Raw genomic sequence first — 5,994 nt, 5'->3', positions numbered from 1 at the left:
AAAAAAAAAAAAAAAAAAACTCTAACTCACTGCCCTCAGGTTGATTGATTGCTACTCATAGTGACCTCTCCTTGGGTTTCTGAGGTAGTACCTCTACGGAAGTAGATAGCCCAATCTTCCTTCCAACAAGTGGCTGGTGGGTTTGAACCTCTAGCCTTCTGTTAGCAGTCATATGCTTTAGGTCAAAGTTGTTGTAAATGTGAAATATCAAGTAATGAGATAGTCAATAAGGGAGCAGCAGGTGGATATGCAATAGAAACCTGCACCACAGATAGGAACTATAAAGCATCTCTGGACTGAGAAACAAACTGCAGGCAGAGAGTTTCATGTATAGAAATTTGGCTCAGTTCCTAACAAATTTGGAAAACAAGAAGTCAACAGTGTTTTCTCTGTGGATACCCAATCAATACAAGTACAAAGAAAGGCTTAGATTAATCTGCAGCTTGAAGCACACTTGAGAAAGCAAAGCACAGGTTTTCAAAGCTTGAAAATCCATAGGTCTATTTGATCTGGAGTCATGATTACAATTTGTCACATGCAAAAAACATATTTATTTGAAAATATGTATTCACTTTCAAGGCACCTTGCTGATTGTTGCAATGCCTATACAAATATACAGTGATTGGAAAAAATGTAGGAGTGAATTACTTGAGTCCATTGGAGATTATAAAAATGTATGCTACTAACTTCTGCCATACTAAGAAACATTATCAGCAAATAATTTCAATGGCATTGGTGAAATGAATTTTATATTGGAAATCTTACATACAGTCAATGTTCTGGTTACCTAGTGCTACTCTGACAAGAATATACCACAAATGGGATGACTTTAACAAACAGAAGTTTATTATTTTGCAGTTTGGAGGCTTTAAGTCCAAGTTCAAAGTACTAGGCTCTAGGGGCTGGGTGAAAGCCCCTCAACCTTGGGCTTCAGCTCTGCCTCCTGCTCCTGGCCCACTGAAGCTGTAGGCTTTTCTTCACTCAGCTGCTGGCTGCTGATAGTGACAAACCCAAGGTCGACAAATAACAAGGCATTTAATTCAAGTCCACTGAAAGTCCCAAGGAGCAGAGCATGGCAGGCTACTGAACAACGACACAGCTACATACAGGGTTCAAACACACCATAAACACACCATAAACTGGAGACCATTTCCAAAGCTGCTTCTTATATACAGGAAACAGACCACATCCCTAAAGCAGCTATCAGCTGCTTGTGGTAGATCCAACCATGGAGTTGATAGCCAATCTCATCATGGACAATAACTACCACTAGCTGCCTAGCCACTCAACCAGGCCCAGCCATGTTGACACACAACCTTAACTACCACAGTCAATAAATATTTACTGAGCAAATATCGCATGCTAAATATGTACTGTTGTTGTTAGTGGCCATCAAGTTGATTCTGACCTCATATGTGTCAGAATAGAACAGCTCCATGGGGATTTCAAGGCTGTGACCTTTTAGAAGCAGATCACCAGACATGTGTTAGGGCTAGAAATACAAGGAGTGCATAGGACAGCCTCTGATCTCGAACAGCTCACAGCTTAGTGCAGAAAAGTAGCATAAAAATTATAATTACCACATGATTTATTAAGCAGTATACCAAAACCAACTGACAAGTCAACCCAAACTAATGCAATCCCATGTGTGTCAGAGTAGAACTGTGTTGTATAAGATTTCCAATGGCTGGTTGATTTCTCAAAAGTAGATCACCAGACTTTACTTCTTCCATGGTACAGCTGAGTAGATTCAAACCTCCAGCCTTTCAGTTAGCAACCGAACATGTTAACTGTTTGAATAACCCAGGAACTCTATTAAGCAATACAGGAAGAGAGCAAACAAAATAATGAAGAAAAACTCCAGGAACTGGTTTGCCTTTATGTAAAGATGGGAAGCTTGTTGATCCAATCAATATATAGTGCTTTATTTAACCTCTGGTTATGTTAAACAAATGGAATCTCTTGGTGGCACAAACGGTTAAGCACTCAAATAACTACTAGCTGAAAGCTTTGCAGCTCAAACCCACCCAGAGGCACCTCAGGAGACAGGCCTGGCAATATGCTTCTGAAAGGTCACAGCCTTGAAATCCTTATGAAGCGGTTCTACTCTGCACGCATGGAGCTACCAGAGTCAGATCGGGCCTGAGGGCAAGTAACAATAACAATGTTAGACAAAATTTGGGGTATCAGGGGCAGTGCTCTATTTTGCCAAAGAGGAAACTAAGCATGAAAATATATGGATGGTTACCCACAGCTAGCAAGTGGCAGAATGAAACTGGATAAAACCCCAACACCAAGATTAGTGCCCTCTCACTACACACACTTGAGAACGCTTTGTAAGAGACATTCAAAGAAAACACATCTCACCTGGGAAGCAGCTGTGCCCTCTGACTTTCCACTCCCAAGCTGCTCATGTTAGGACAAACCCTTAGAAGCATACCTAAGTATCTGCCAGCAACCAAAAGAAAATGCAAACAGTTTGAAATAAATGTTTTCATTACAAAACGTGACAGAAAGTAATTTTTTTGTGAACTGTTTTATTTTAACCACCTCAGCAAAGTGAGAACTACTGGTGTTTACTGAAAAACTTGTTTACAACCCACCCCTTTTCAGAATAACAGAAATATCAATAAATAGCTGCTATATTTCTACAACGTCACTCATTGCTTTAAGGTTTATTGAAACCCCTCTTGCTCATGTTGTATATATTTCTAGGTCATTAGAAACTACTCTCTTTTCCAGGAATTTATCTAACACCTTTATTATTCATAAAGTAATGAAAACTGGAAAACCAATATCCAGCTTCTATTCAGTATGAACCCCCTTTCAGCTTTATTCATAAGACTACCTACATATAGAGGCAAGAAAGTTTTCTAGAAATTAGATGGGGGCTCTTAAATATACACATTTACTGGAGCCTCAAAACCCCTCTTCTTAGAGTTTATCTAAGGGGGATACTAAAATAAGTAAAGGATTCATTGTATAAATTTATTCATTGTATTCAAAAGAATGAGGTAGATTTACCTGTTAACCAAAAAAAAACTCACTGCCATCGAGTCAGATCCGACTCATAGGACCCTTCCTTGGGTTTCCAAAGCGATCGCACTACGGCAGTTGATTTCCCAATCTTCCTTCCAAGGAGTGGCCAGTAGGTTTGAACCTCCAGTGTTCTGGTTAGCAGTCAAATGCCTTAGGCACTATGCCACCATGCACTGACAAGGAAATATACTCATAAGAGAAATTATTATAGTAATACAAATTGGACAGATACCTTAAATTTTAAAACAGTTAAATTATTAACAAGATAAATTAATTTTTGGAATATCATAAAGCTATTAAAATACTAATTAATAGCTATATTGTTGTTGTTGATTGCCATCTAGTCAATTTCTACTCACGGTGACCCTATGTGTGCAGAGTAGAACTGTTTTGTAGGGTTTTCAAGGCTGCAACCTTTCAGAAGCAAATCATCAGGCTTGTCTACCACGACATCTCTGGGTAGGTCCAAAGTGTCAACCTTTTGGCTCCTGGTTGCCACCAGGAACTCCAATAGCTATATTGTTGCATGAAAAAAAAGTAACATATAAGTAACATATAATGTTTGTTCCTATATATGAAATTACAGCAGATTAGATTAATTAAAAATCTTACAAAACAATGTGACTAGATGTTCTGAAAGTCACCTAGAAGTGAAAATATAGCAAACATCCTTTTAAATGCTTCCTAAGCAACCAAGTAAATGAAGAAAATCCTAAGAGATCAAAAACCGAAAGGGGAACGATCAAAGAGTCCAAGTGCCTGAGGTAAAGTAAAGCTGGGAATGGCAAATAGAACTTCTGGAGTCTGAACATAAAAGGTTGTTTCTGTTTGTTTATTTTTGATTGTTGTTTTGTTTTATTTTTTGACTTAGTGTGTAGGTGAGTTCCTGGATGATACAAACAGTTAATATGCTTGGCTAAATAGTTAATGTGTTCAGCAGCTAACTGAAAATTTTGAAGGTCAAGTCCACCCAGAGGTACTATGAAAGAAAAGCCCAGCAATTCACTTTCAGGAAATCAGCCACTGAAAACTCTCCGTTGTGCAGTTCTGCTCTGACAAAAAGAGTTGACTCACTGGTGACTGGATTTTTAGTGTGCAGTAACCAAGTTCTTTGGCCTTGATTGTTTGAAAACTTTTTAATTAAATTACCTACATAAAACCAGAAACTTCAAAAGACTAAATTTCAGTAAAAAAAAAAAAGTAGAATTGAGAAAGAAATATAACCTACCACTTAGCAAAGGGACATTGTTGTTGTTGTTAGGTGTCATCAAGTCAACTCCAAGTCATAGAGACTCTATGTACAATAGATTGAAACACTGCCCGGTCCTGGCCATCGGTCCTTGCTATGCTTGAGCCCATCATCTCAGAGACTGTATCAATCCATCCCCTTGAGGCTCTTCCCCCTTTTTACTAATCCTCCATTTTAACAAATATAATATCCTTCTCCAGGGACTGGACCCTTCTGACAACAATGACCAAACATATGAGACCAAGTCTGACCATTCTCACTTCTAAGGAGCACTCAGGCTATACTTCTTCCAAGACAGATTTGTTCATTCTGCCGGCAGTTCACGGTATTTTCAGCATTCTTTGCCAACACCACAAGCCATTCTCGCTTCCAAGGTGCGTTCCGGCTGCACTTCTTCCAGGAAATATTTGTTAGTTCTTCTAACAAACCAAAATCACTGCCATGGGGTCGGATCCTACTCATAGCGACCCCTCCTTGGGTTTCTCAGGAGGTATCACTACAGAAATTGATTGCTATTTTCAGCATTCTCTGCCAGCACCACAACTCAAAAGCATCGGTTCCTCTTTGGTCTTCCTTATTCACTGTTCAGCTCTCACAAGCATATGAGGCAAATGAAAATATCATGGTTTGTGTCAGGCTCACCTTAGTCCTCAAAGAGACATCTTTGCTCCTCAGCACTTGAAAGAGGTCCTTTGCAGCTGATTTGCCCAATGCTATATGTTATCTGATGTCCTGACTGCTGCTTCCATTAGTGTCGATTGTAGACCCAAGCAATGTGAGCTCTTTGACAACTTCAATCTTTCCTCCATTTATCGTGATGCTGCTTATAGGTCCAGTCATGAGGATTTTTGTTTTCTTTATATTGAGATGTAATCCATACTTGCAGACTGTATTCTTCAACCTTCATCAGTAAGTGCTTCAAATCATCCTTACTTTCAGCAAGCAAAGTTGTGTCATCTTTGTATCACTGGTTGTTAGTGATTCTTCCTCCAATCTTGATGCCATGTTCTTCTTCATATAATCCAGCTTCCAGATTATTTGCTCAACATATAGATTGAATAAGCATGGTGAAAGGATACAACCCTGACACACTCCTTTCTTGATTTTAGACCATGCAGTGTTCCCTTGTTCTGTTCAAACGACAACCTCCTGGTCTATGTACAAGTTCCTCATGAGCACAATTAAGTGTTCTGGAATTCCCATTCTTCTCAATGTAATCTACAATTTGTTATGATTCACAAAATCAAATGCTGTTGCATAGTCAATAAAACACAAGTAAACATCTTTCTGGTATTCTTTGCTGTCAGCCAAGATCCATCTGACATCAACAATGATATCCCTTGTTCCACATCCTCTTCTGAATCCAGCTTGGATTTCTGGAAGTTCTCTGTCAATATACTGCTGCAACCATTTTTTAATTATCTTAGGTAAGATTTTATTTGCATGTGATATTAATGATATTGTTCAACAATTTCCACATTCTGTGGTATCACCTTTCTTTGGAAAGGGTACATATATGGATTTCTTCCAGTCAGTTGGCCAGGTAGCTGTCCTCCAAATCTCTTGGCATAACCAAGTGAGTGCCTTCAGTGGGGCATCTCTTTGTCAAAACAGCTCAATGGGTATTCCATCAATTCTTGGAGACTTTTTCCTCGCCAATTCCTTCAGTGCAGCTTTGATGTCTTCCTTCAATAGCATTGATTCTT

The sequence above is a fragment of the Orycteropus afer genome, unplaced genomic scaffold (assembly GCF_000298275.1).
Source record: "Orycteropus afer afer isolate SDZICR_OR568_19922 unplaced genomic scaffold, OryAfe1.0 scaffold00454, whole genome shotgun sequence".
Lineage (NCBI taxonomy): Eukaryota > Metazoa > Chordata > Mammalia > Tubulidentata > Orycteropodidae > Orycteropus > Orycteropus afer.
This window is presented reverse-complemented; position numbering follows the sequence as displayed.